Here is a 14,075-nt window from a genome sequence, read left to right as displayed (position 1 = left end):
ACTTAAGGGTGAGAGAGGATCTGGGCATTATGAAAAGGTGTCAGGGATCAGCTTTCTCTCTCTAGCTACACTACCAACATACTTTCCTGGGGATGCCTCTCGTTGTTCCCTCCCACCCTTCTTGGACATTGGTAAAGTGCACGTTCCATTTCCTACCTATGCTAGGTGCATACAGTGAAATACTGTGAATTTTTGGGGACCCAAATTTTTTGATTTTTGAAGATACTCTCAAGTGACTCTGTGGTCACCAATTTTTGGTAGTGATCTTTTTTTAGCATTTGGTTAGAAGACTATTTAAATTAATTACTTTGGACTTCCATAGACCAGTGTTGTCCTAGATGTGTTTTTTACCACTCATTTTGCCAGTTTTTCCTCTTCTGATCCTTTTCATTTAAAATAACAGTGGTATTTCTTCACCGCCATTCTAATATGCTCACCATATGTAGGAGTACGTAAGTCCTTTCCCTAAGGCATTTCCCATTCATCCGTTTCTTCTTAAACATTATCTGGCTTTTAAATTGTGGGAAGGTTCATGAAAGTGAGGGATGGAATAAGAACCAAGTACTTACTGGGTCCATGAAGGTACAGAGCTCTACTCAATGTTCATCTCTTTTTAATCTTTCTTTAGCATTCTGTTTGACACTAGGAATGTCCCTTTCCTTGCATCTTTTGGGGCTACTAGTGCCATGCTAGCTTAATCTTCTATTCTTCTTGATATTCATTTATTATAATTTGATTAAAAACTAAGATAGGTTTTATTGTGATTGACAAAAAAAACTGAACAAGGACTTTGATGAACCAAGATAGCACTTGAGTCCAGGATTATACTGCAGAAGTTGTCTTCACACCTACTGTTACTTTTTGACAGGTAGACAATTGCAGTAGTTCTACTGATTTCTGCCATGCTGGCTACCTGCCTATAGAGGGCTGAAAACAAGGTAGACTTATGGTCTCCTCTTCAAGTTGAACAATAAAGCTATAGGTGTAACATTTGTACCTTACCACAATATAAGCTGCAAATGTAACAAGAAAATCAGTGCATCATTTCTGTGATTTGGATTCTGAGCAGCAATAGTGCTACTCTTAGGGTAATAGCCCTGTGTTGTCTCTATATTATAATGTAACTGCACCTCTACTTTTGAGTCTATGGTAGTTAACACTCCACTGTTTTATTCTGTGGATTAAAAAAAAAAAAAAAAAAAGTGTGGAATCTTACTATTTTATCTAATTCCTTTAGTTCTGATTATATAGTTTTCTGCTGACATACAGGTAATCAACCCTTTTTTCAGAGTGAACCACATGGCTTTTGAAAGTATAAATTGTCTCTTGGGTAATTTTTCTTTGCCTAGCCATTTAAGTAAGCAGCTTAAAATATAAGTGGAAGTGTTCACGTGACATCATGAGTGTCATCTAGATCTGTTCTAGGAGTGCAACTCAGTAAGAAGTATTCCTAATGCATAGGAAACTTTGATTTATACTCACCATTGCTTAAGAAGGATGTACAAAAGGAATTATAGTTTCTAAATAAATAATTCTGGGTTTTAATTATGTATTAATAACTGCTAATGAACACTTTGGCATTGTTAAAATGCTGAATGCATCAGGGTCAAAATTCTGCTCTCTCAAATCTACCCCATATAATACATGCACTTGTTTTCCACTGAATTCTGCCAGTAATGTCCATGGAACGTCTATAAGGAATATGGTCTAAAATCAAAATCCCTTCTAAATGTATTTGGAGAGCAATATATTTGAACAAATTACACATTGAAGATAGCAATATACTGAAAAAGGTACTTAACAGTTTGATTAAATCTGGATAGCCGAAATAGCAATATGGTTTATTCTCTTCCTTAATGGGAAACTAAGTGGTGGCACAGTTTAATCAATTGAAACAATCAGAATTCCCTCAGAGGTACCAGGGTAGAAATTATGCCAAAATAAGAAATGCGGTACTTTGCATACTTTCATGCAAAGCTAGCTTTAAGTTAAGATACAAATGGCCAATTTGAACATGTTGTTTAGTTTTCTGAGCTTCCTCAGTATGTTCATATATCTCTTTTGTTACTGCAGAGAGAATGAAGAAATAAGTATCAATGTCTCCATACTACATGCTTTCAAAAAAATTATGTAAAAAAGCCTAAAGTGTAGTCTGCCAAATGGCTACACTGCATTTTGTGCTCATGCATCTGAGCTGTTTTCTGAGCAATGTAGAAACTGGAGCATGTAATATGATTTATATATGTCCAGAAGGCCTATCCATGGCTTGAGTAGAGCATCTATAATCTACGCAAACAGGTGGTCTCAGGACGAACTTGGAGTATGCCTTGAGGGGAAAGATCATCTGTGAGCCTGGTAAAGAAAATGAATAAAAATAACAGTATTTAAGTGAGAATTGCATCAAATTTCATGAGTCTGGAATTTAAGGTCCAGAAAGTCAGGGATAGATAATGTTCCTTTAAACAGTTTTTTAAGATCAGTGTTTTGCTGTTCAATGGCAATACTCATCTGATTTTCATTCACCATCTGTGACACTCAACTGGAAAAAGAAGTTTGTCAGCTTTTAATTGCTCATCTGGAGCCTTGAAGTGCCTTTGTTCTTAAAAGCTATTATACTGGTCTACAGCATCAGGATGTAGTTGATCTGCCACCCATTGCAGCAATATTTTGGGTAGTTTTTGTCCAAAGAGAAGTTATTTTGGTCCTGTTAATGATTAATTTTCTGGAAGGAATCAGAGATATCTTACATTTTAATATGAAGACCTTCCTTTTGTCCCAGTAATCTTTGCATTTAAAACTAGGTCATGGTTATATAGCTTTTGTTGTAATTTAGGACTTGAGCTAATGATCAAGACTACTGGAACTATAAAAATGATCACAGCCTTCTTGAAATATTAAGTGAAGTTGTTAGACTTGCTATGATAAATGGGATTTTACATAAGTGATGGAGAAGATAACGGAGCTTTTTGATGCTAGCAAGTCTATTGGATGGAAGACAGTGTAAGACAGGACTAAGCTTTCATCTCTCAATGTATGTGAGGAGAGAAATAACTTTCATATCAGGAACACTGGATTAACTTTGATACAATTATTTAATCTCATCATTAGTTTTCATTCCAAATTGTCCAATGATTGATACTGTGGTTACTTGGATACGCAAGAAATAAAGAGACTGTTTAAGGTCCTTCATTAGGAATCACTTCTCCATCAAGGAGTTAATTTGAGTTAAAAGGAGTTAATTTTACTTTTGTGGGGTATCAGGTAGATGCTAGGGTGGTAATAATGTTTTGATTTTTCATTTTTTTATTGTCTGTAATAGAAGGAACTGAGACTAAAAAGGCTGTGTGACAGTAAGTCAGAAAAAGCACTCTAGGTATCAAATTTGGCTTCTCTTTTATTGCATTGTTAGGCATCTATGCAAAACTCACAGCACACTTGAAGCTGTAGGTCTAACAGGATGCAATCACAGTGAATATTTCTTGGGGTATGTGATTTATAGAGGGATAAAAACTTCCTTAAAAATGGCATGACAAAAACGCCGCTCAGTCTAAAAGAAATGTGTTATTTAAGGATAACAGGGAATGTAAATCCTGAAAAGCTCCCAGGTAAGTGTGAGAAATATGATCACCTATATCTATGGAACAAACACAAACTTTCATATCATACCTGCAAACAACTCTGTAATTGGTGCTGCATTTCTACATGTAAGAGACACGACAGGGTGTCTGATGACAAGCAGATTACGAATGTGTGTGTAGGGGGAACCACCTTCACAGAAAAATGGCTGAGGGTGCAGGAAGCTGCCTGGAGCCAGTGGTCCTTTGATGGTGGAGTAGTGGTCCCTCTTGCCCAGGCCCCAAGTTGGTTTAAAGCTAAATGCTGAAAGATTTGAAAGACAAAATGGCCACTTGGTTGTCAAGAATATCTTATGCAGGATTTGGATCCTGAATTGTTTGCTGTGCAAGGCAAATGTTATAGATTTCGATCTCTAGAAAAAGCTAAAGAGGACTCCATGAAAAACCTTACGTGACAATCTCGAAGGCAAATACATTTGAGAGAGGTTTTATGTTTGTCAAGTTTTCTTTTCTCCTCACAATGTCTACCCATTTTTCAATTGCAGAATTAATGCTTTGCAGCCTTGAATAAAGCTTACAGATTCAATTTCCAAATTGCTCTGTGCTATGAAAAAAAAAAAAAAAAGACAAGGCTGCAAGCCAGTATGGGCCGTGGCTTTCAAACAATATTCATGTAAGACTTAGATTCTGTTTGTGAATGATATAGGCTGTTTCCTGGTAGTTACAGGTTTCTTTTTCCCGTTTTTTCTGTTGGCTGTTAAGCACCAGTTAAAAGTGTTGACCAGTATGCTGCAAGTTCAGGATTACTTTAGCAATCCAAAGATTTCACAAGGATTTTCCAGATTTATTATTCACCTACTTTGTGCTTTCTCTCCTAAGCAGAGAATAGATGTTTTTCAAATCGAAATATGTTTTTTAAAAAGCTCCTCTTGACAACACAAGGCCAAAGAACCAAACAAAAGAGAAACAGATAAATTTTTTTCCTCTGCAGTGACATAGATGCAAAACATATTTGTTCATTCACAGTGTAGCTGAAAAAAACCCCACAAACCCCAAAAAACTTAACACCAAACTGGAAGGAGCTCTGGGAGAACTGAAATCTGTGAGGTGGGAAACCTTATACCAAACAGCCCAGTGCTTTTCTTGGCCTTCTCATTCCAGAAAGTGTGCATGTATTAATTAAAAATTAGCCTTTTAATCTAACGCATATGCTACCTTCATGGAGTTGTGCTTTTCTTTAAACTACCAAGAGCACTGGGGATATAAAAGGCCTGCTTAAGCCTTGGAGCTGCCCTGCTTTTTGCTTTATAAGCGTATTTATAGATATATAATTCATACCTCTGGAGCTGATCTCCAGTCAGAGTTCTCTGCCACTGGAAAAGACAGAGTGTTAAAAATTTAATAGAACCCTTATGAACTGTGAGGATGGTGTGGGCAAGTCAGGATGCAGAGGGCACCAAAAAATACGATAAATAAAACAAGATGAAAAACTGTAGCAGCTGCTGGTTTTCATCTTTAGAGCCACAACTGCTTCAGTGGAGTCTCAGGCATCAAACTGATACAGGACAAAAGGCACACAAAAGGGAAGCCTGAAAGATTCATCTTCTGATGATGACAAGGAACACGCCTTATCGTCTCTCTTTTTTCCAGCTGCAACTGAAGAGCTTTAAAATGTCATCCATAAAGGCTGCACAATTCATCCATTCCTGCAGGTACTTGAAATTCTGCATCCAAAGTTTGTAATTTTCATTCTATTCTTTTGATGTTCCTGTGAAGCCTGACTCCATTTTCAATATGAAATATTTGCTAGCGAAATAATTCCTTACCGTTCCCCCCTCTGCATCAACACAGTAATTCCTTTTTAAAAGACCAAGTTCAAAAATTTCAGTCTAATGGTATTTAGTTAATTCTGCTTTGAGTCCTCTGAGGATAAAAAGAGGAAATTATTCAGAATATAGTCTCTAATTCAAAGGAAAGGTGATGCTAACACAAAACCTAGTAGATGAATATTCTCAGTATTTTCTACTCTTGCAGTCTGATTTAATTGCAATTGACAGAGAGTAGTAGAGAGAAAAACATGATTTCCACAATGCAATACTGCAACTCTTTATCTCAGATATCTCCTTTTCCTTTCAGAGACTATCTAGTCCTCAAAGTGATTAGATAAAACTGGATTTCTGGTGGAGCTGGTTGAAAAGCATTGCCTAATCCCCTCCCTGCAACTATATTAAAAGACATCAGTAAATGCAGTGTTTCCCAAAAGATGGCTGATGAGCAACAGGAAGGTGCAGAGTTTGAGAGGTCATGAATCCCAAGGTGATGCTGGGCCGTCTTTCTCTGATCTAAATTCTTGGTCACCTTTGTGGAGTTTCAGTGAAGCAGAACCTTCCAGAGAGGTGCTAACATCATGTCTAGAAGCAAAATTCTAGAGCAAAACCAAGTATTTTGGTGTCCAGACACTGAGCTTCTCTGAACCAATTGAAACATGCCCTCTTCTATCTCCCACCATTATTTTAAAATTTTATGATTACCTGGTGACAGCTTCCTATTCAGCATAATTATTTGTTGTGTTTTCAGCATCAGTTATCCTAGGGACCTGAAGGCTGAACCTAATATACCTGCTGAGCACAGCATCACTATGCAGAAATGGTGAAAACATATGTACTCACAAAGAAGCATGGCTTTCTCTTACTTTTACTCACTGCTTTTTGAAGAAACTAATGCAAACCTCTTTTGTAGTAAGGGAATTTGAGAGGTTCAGGATCTGTCTGCCAAATGCATCATTTCTGGATGATGCTATCAAGTCTGATACTAATAGTAATATAGTGGGTGCATTAACCTGGTAAGAGTACACTTGAGAGTATCATTTAGACTGGACATCGGGCACATAATCATCAATGACGAAAATTGATAGAAATAAAATAGATCCATGGGAATAAAGTAGGAATGGTGTAGAGCTGCAGTAGGAAAACCCTCAGTATTACCAAAATGCTAAAAAAGTCCCATAAATTTTCACTTGACATGAAGGCTATACCACCAGGCTAAATACAATTTAAGTAGCTGGAAAAGAAGTGGCATTACTGATGATTCATGTGGGGAAAGAAAGCTTCTAGAGGGGCACTGAGAAAGAACAGGAGTAAACTGCCTCAGACTCCTTCACCCCATCCTATGCACAATACAATATGGCAATCGACAATATACAAAGAGCACATAACATAAAGGCAAATACAAACTGATTAAAAATAAATAAACTTATATATATTTTCCTAAAACAAAACCATACACTAGAAAATAAAAATGCCACAGCAACAAGGTCGGAGAAAGGAAAAACAGAACAAGTAATTCACTTTTATCAGCAAAAGAAAGATCAAAACCTATGAGAACTGAAAAAAATTATGAAAATCAAAACCATTTCCTTTAAAAAAAAGTAACCAAAATATATATAAAAATATTTAGAAAGCATACCACATTGATTTCATAACAGTCAACTTACATCAACAAATTGCCCGCATGTTTTTTGGCATGAAAGGAAAAATTTACAAAAGAAAGTTGTGTAAGAATGCTCTTGGACAAGTAGCATTGCCACATTCTTGTAACTTGCTTTTTTTCGCTGTTGTTTCTTAAAAACTTTTTTAGCAAAATGTTTATTATTTCTTTTTAAATATATTTGTTTTACAACAAAGGGCGATACAGGGAGGCAACAACACATACATCCACACCACATAACATGAAAAGAAAAAAATCTTGCACCTTAACAAATTTGAACTTGTTTTTTTTTCTGCTGTTTTTGGTTGTGTTTTTTTATCTTATGTAAAGTTGTTAGCGTATTGCAGTTGAAAAATCCTGTACAATTTATTGAATTTACTTTTGCTTGTTTGCATATCTACACATATAATGTTTTTTGAAAAGCAAAGTTTGTTGCTTTCTTTGCCTTTTTGGTCAATTTGATATGTATTTTTTTAAACATTTTCTTTTTTTCTATAATTTTTGTGTGTGTGTGTTTTAAGGAATGGATGACTGCACATAAAATTTTAACAATGCTAAAGAAAGGGGTGGTGAAGGGGAACTTATGGGAAGAAAAAATGCTTAGGGTGGATGGAGTGGGAGTGTAAAAATCTATGAGTGTACTACACAGGAGATGAAGATGATGGGAGTGAATGTGTAAGTCAGTTGCCATGTCCATGTAAGGGCGGTACGGAGTGATCTAGCAGCATTAGAGCTTCTGGCTGTAAGGAAGGGATGGGCAATATACAAAAACAAATGAGCATATTCATGCCCATCAACAAAAAGAAAGAACAGAACTCTAACATTGACAATCTCACAAACCCTAAGCTGCAACTTCTTCAACATGCAAGTTACAAAAAAATTAATAATTATAGTATTAATATTTACATTTTCATTAAAGGTTCTCAAATTATAAAAACAGTTAAGACTTTTCCCTACTAAAAATAGCAGTAAAAATACATAAACTAATAGTAATAATAATAATAATAGTAATAATAATAATAACCAGAGAGTAAAACAAAAGAAACAAGGAAACTAGTTTTATGCACTGGAATTAGAACAACTTCATCCGTAGCTACCCACAGCCTTCTTCTTCTAAGAATCATCTTTTCTGAAGTCCATCAAATTGACATCAGTATTCTCAGTAATTTGAGACAATCATTTCTTGAGCACATCAAATGTCTGTTTCGAATATAAAGATTGTGTTTGTACACCCCGTCCCCACTGTCAAATTAGACTGCTTTTATATTCGGATTCTCTGGAGAATCTCAAAAATACAGCTGTAGGATTCTGCCAGTGAAGTAGTTCCTTATTTAAAGACAGAAATAGAGGAAAAAAATTGCAGAAAACAATTCATAACTCTTTTGTTTTGTTTGTTTTTTTTTTTCCATTATTAGATTGGAACAAACCAAATCTAAGAGAAATTCAACCATTGAAAAGAAATACATCAAAATATAACTATGTAGAGATATACTAAAAAAAAAAGCAAAAAATGAAAAAGAGCACTTTCTTCCCAGGAAGAAGGGAGATAAGAACAATTATTGGATTTTGAAATTTTATTTTTAAAGAAAAAATTATTCCACACACTTTCAAAGATGAACAAACCAGATGCACACATTGAAAGGAACAGACAAAGCAGTCTAGGGACACTTTCATAATTTGAATTTTTTTTAACAATTGGATTCTCTTTCCTTCCGTCCCCCTCCCATTTAAATATGTTTTCAATTGTTGGCCAAAAACCCCACCAGCCCTGAGTGTTGCTTTTTTTTTTAATACATCTTTTTATAATCACTTATTTTTAAAATAAACATGGAGAGGAAAAAAAGAAAGACGTGCAGTCTGGATGTACGTCATAAATAGACATAGAAAAAGATAGAAGAAATTGGCTGAGATCGACAAATGGGTTATATAATAGCTTAATTTTACTGTAGGATGTTAATAATAATGCATGCTTAAAGTAAGTTGCATTTAGGGAAAGTAGAAAAACAGAAGAGCAAGCAAGGATTTGGGGGGCGGGCAGGCAGAAGGGAAGGGGCAGGCAAGGGGTGAACCATCCATGCCTCTCCAGAAAGGGCAAAGCACATTCCAGCGGGATCTCTGCATTTCTGGGGGAGGTCAGAGGGGAAAAGGGTGAGGAGAAATTATAAGCTATGCTATGATATACTTTTCACCCTGAGTATGACCTATTTGAATCCACTCAAAACACCAGACTCCATCCCTTGTCCTGATTGTAACTCTCCAAGGCATACCTGAAATCAGTGGCTTTTATTTTTCTGCCTAGTGGCAGAAAATGCTGCCACTACTAGCATTAAGACAGAGACTGCTTTCTCCTATGCTACAAAAGGATTAAAAGTTCAAGGAGATATTACTAATTAGTTCTTTCCTGAAAGTGTATCCCAAATACTATACATCCTAGAGGGGTCCTCAGCTTCCTCTGAATTCCTTAGTGACACATATGATGTCTGCATTTTTCTTGTATAAAGACCATCACCTTGATATCAGAGTCCTTCCAAGAAGGAACTCGGGACCCCAGCAGAACAACCTGTTTTGTTTGGTGCTTTAAATGACAACAAAATTACATATAAAGCTCTGGACCCTGCCTAAGAATGTCTCCAGGAGATGGGAAAATTAGGCTGTAAGCACTGTATATACCTTAGCTTTCCATCAGGAATGTCAGCAAGATCATTCCATAAGCCACCACAAAGGTCATGCTACCAGCAACCAGTTGAAGTGGGAGCTACCTCAAGACTGAATTCCTGGGAATAAAGGGGATATCCTCCCTGTATATGTGGCCAGGGGTACTTTTGTGTAGGTATGATAACAAACAGGTAGGATCTTTTGGTACTAACATGAGGAACAATAGCACCTCTAAAGCCACAGATAGATCAGTATTAGTTCTGGGGAATATTAAATAAGTATAAACCCCACAAAAATTAAATAGCCCAGATTGGTTTTAGATGTATTACTGAAAAGTGTCCAGTTCTGAGAGGAGTTATGTAAGAGCTCCTACTTCAGAAGTGATGAGGTTGCACTAACAGCACAGTGCAGCTGTAGCTGGAATGTACCATGCCCATGCTGGGAAACTACACTGGACCTATCTGCTACATTCCTTTGGTAAACATGTTAGGAAGGGAAGAGGTCAAACCACAGAAGAGGAAACCTGGTCAGGGTTATCTCAGGGACAGAACATGCAGGTTCCAGGAAGCAAAATTTGGGGGATTCATTTGTGGATCAGAAAAAATTGGCTAGGAATAGGAAAAAAATTACCGAAGTGAGGCCTTTTCAGACCTCAGTGGAGATTTTTGCTTGGCAAGGTTACAAGGCTAGTGTCCCTGGACATCACTCCCCACCAGGATTCTGAGCCTCTGCTTTAATTGTACTCAGGGAGTTTCACAAAGAGGCATTTAAGCTTTGAATTTTAATCAGTATTTGTCATGATTTGCAGCTGGATTTTCAGAGTAGTGAAATATCCCCCTTCAGCACACTAGAACTGAGTGCCTTCTCTTTGATGCAAAACAGACTGTAAGGCATGAGTCTGGTTGCCAACTGTGCAGTCTATGTCAGGCCTCTCCAGAAAATACTTATGCCCTATTTGACGATAAATGCCTAAATCATTGAGTGGGGGTCTGGAAAAGCCTTTTACTGCTTGACAGATCAAAAGAGCTACAGAACCACAACTGGAGCCAGAGACACTTAAAAGAGATGACAAGATTTTGTAGACGAAATCTTGATGTTAGACTTACAAGAGGATTTGAAGGGTGTTAAGCAATTTTTTATGTGGTCAATACAGAGGTGCTTGAATAGAAGCAGAGTTCTTTGGAAAATATGGGTTCAGCAATTTCTGTTGAGGCTGGGAAAACCTTCTCCAGTCTTTAAAAAAATTCTAGCTGTTAACAGCCAAAACTAGATGTCCTAATTTGAAAATTGGATACTAAATGCTTCCATATGAAGCTATAGGATGCTATTTTATTACTGAAAATTTAGCAAATTATTCTTCAGAAAAACAAAGACTAAAAAGCATAACTAGTGCAGCTTTTTTTTTATTTTCAAAAACTTAAAGTAGATCAACGGACTGGGAGTATAAACATCTGTATTATCAAAGCATACAAGTTTCTTGCTTGAAGGATTAAGCTGATAGCCAGTGTTTTCAAATGAAAAAATCCATATATCAACAGGAAACAATTATATAAAAAGCCCCTTGTTCAGTGGCTTTAATGATAAAGCTTTATTATACTATTTTTTGTTTTCAAATTGCATTTAAAGGGAAAAGAAAAAAGTGAAGGTAATGCACATTTCTCTGTGTGTGTGTGTGTGTGTGTGTGTTAAAGAGCAATATGAAAGATGGATGGTAAACCAGGTAGGATCTAGGGCTGCACTACTGTACCTGGGTTCATGCTAACCTCTGTAACTTTCATGTCTTTTACCACTCTAGTCAAAGAATCATAGAATTACAGAATCACAGAATATGCTGAGTTGAAAGGGACCCACTAAGATTATCAAAGTCCAGCTCGTGGCCCTGCACAGCACCATCCCCAAGATGAGTCCCACCATGTACCCGAGAGTATTGTACAAACACTTCTTGAGCTCTGTCAGGTTTGGTGCTGTGAGCACTTCCCTGGGGAGCCTGTTCCAGTGCTCAACCACCCTCTGGGTGGTGAACCTTTTTCTAACATCCAACCTAAACCTCCCCTGACACAACTTCATGTCTTTGTGCTCCATTAAAGCTGACAGCTTCTCTCCTCCCTAACACACTGAATCCCACATTATTTGAGTTCTGTCCACTGCAACAAAACTCTGGTTCTTCCTGCTTGTATTAGCTCCCAAAACAACCTGTTCATTCTTGCATGCTTTCAACCTTTCTTAGAGCTTTTCAGACGTCCAGCCAAATGAATGCTTAGCATATCACAAATAACAAATAGCTTATAGATTAATAGGACTAAACATGAAGTTTCAAAGCGAACCCTCTTCCCTACACCCAACTCAGAATAAAAAAATCTCTTCCTGTGATTCCCATCAGCTATCTGCACTAATTTAAACTGTAAGAGAAGTGTATTGAATTAGCTTGTCCACTACTAAACACAGAGATAGAAAGAGCCTAAGAACGTAAATTAGTTATATCACTTCCCTTTGCACCAGCTGTTTGTACTGGTAAAAAGCTCTCTCATTCTAAGCCCACGGGCACATCTGAAGCTTAGAAATAAAAATATTAATCCATAATAAGAATGTCTATATGAGAACGACTGACAAAGTCCCACAAGCTGTTCTGTTTGGGTTTGTGTGTAAGAGTTAATCAGTGGGACTTCTTTACAGCAATGAGCTAACAAAACTATCATCAGAAATTAAAGCACATTTACAGCTTTGAGAGCTAAGGAAATCGTAGGGCTAAACTGCCACAGTGGTAAAGAATTTTTCAGGTGTTTGCCATAAGTTTATTATCTTTTCACAGTACTCCAAATCAAAGAGTATTTGATGCTTCCAGTGCTAAGCGGCAGAACCAGTATCACTGGTCTGAAAGCATTCTTCCCATGCATCTCTACTCAACTGTCTCTTTCTCCAGGGAGAAAGATCTGATGTGTTTTTTTGAAAGACTGAAGATTGATATTTGTAGTCAACCCAGCTAAGGCTTTTTTTTTTATGTAAAGCCAAACTTATTTAATCCTAGAAGTCAGTTACATGGAAAGAAGTCTTTCTGAAGGGATTTTGGAACCCAAAACCAGATTCTCATACCGAAAAACTCAGCAGTAGAGTGTCATCCAATAATTTGAGTGGGAGCAGGAATAGTTTACTGTCTTTGGTCTAAACACACATAGCAAAAATTTTCTGTATATTTATGGAATACTAAAATGTACATAATTTTCTCCACAAACAGAGCAGCAAGGCTGTATTAGTGTCTCCTCTTTTCTTCAGTGTACAGCTATGAAGCAGACAGGTAAAAATACATGTCATCAGGTTGTCCAAATGCTAGTAAATACTTCATGGCTTCTGCAAATCTTCTTGGTAGTAGTATCCTAAGAAGTCATATGCTGTTGGACAGGTTGGATCAATGGGCTGAGATCAACTGTACGAGGTTCAACAAGGCCAAGTGCTGGGTTCTGCGCTTGGGTCACAACAACCCCAGGCAGTGCTACAGGATGAAACATGGCTGGAAAGCTGCCCAGCAGAAAAGGACCTCAGGGGTGCTGGTCAACAGCTGCTGAACATGAGCCAGTATGTGCCCAGGTGGGCAAGAAGGCCAATGGCATCCTGGCCTGTATCATCAATAGTGTGGTCAGCAGGAGCAGGGCAGTAGTTGCCTCCCTGTGCTGGTGAGGCCACGCCTTAAGTTCTGTGCTCAGTTTTGGGCCCCTCACTGCAAGAAAGACACTGAGGTGCTGGAACATGTCCTGAGAACAGCAACAAAGCTGGTGAAGGGTCTGGAAGGTCCTATGAAGAGTGGCTGAGGGAGCTGAGATTGTTAGGCATGGAGAAAAGGAGGCTAAGGTGAGAGTTTATCACTCTCTACAACTACCGGAAAGGAGGTTGTGTACTTCAGAAGTAGACAGAACCCTTTTTCAGTGCAACATTTTTAATCACTTGCATACCAGGCTACATTTGCCATTTCTGTTGAAAGATGCTACAAAGTAATCTAATTAATCTCTAAAACAGCATAAGCACATTACATGTTCAAAGTCTGCAGCTAATCCAGCCACAAGTAACTCAGTGGATGGAACTTCCTCCTTTGCTTTGTGAGAGGAGAACCCAAAGCACAGTAGCATCACTGGTAAAAGGCTTCTCTTACAATGAACCTAAACTTATTTTCTGAGGGAAAAGTAGTGATTTTAGTTCTGCCCTCAATAACCCCTCTTCTTTTAGTATTTCCTATTCCTCTTACAGACATAAATCAGTGCTGGGAAGAACCTGCATTTGGAGCTTGTACCTAGAGATGGCTATAGTACTTTTTATCTTGGAGTCGTAAACAAAATAAAACAAAGAAAAACCACACAAAGAAAAGTGTTG

The 14,075-nt window shown here is 37.4% G+C and overlaps 1 protein-coding gene across 18 annotated transcripts in view; it reads right to left on the bottom strand.

The window, feature by feature from the left end:
• NRXN3 (neurexin 3) overlaps positions 1-14,075 on the bottom strand; it is a 550,019-nt gene that overhangs the window by 3,628 nt on the left and 532,316 nt on the right. The gene's annotated exons all lie outside the window — the stretch shown is intronic.

The sequence above is a fragment of the Corvus kubaryi genome, unplaced genomic scaffold, assembly GCF_017639235.1.
Source record: "Corvus kubaryi isolate FWS band 111438036 unplaced genomic scaffold, C.kubaryi_AGA036_p1.0 66, whole genome shotgun sequence".
Taxonomy (NCBI): Eukaryota; Metazoa; Chordata; class Aves; order Passeriformes; family Corvidae; genus Corvus; species Corvus kubaryi.
This window is presented reverse-complemented; position numbering and strand designations above follow the sequence as displayed.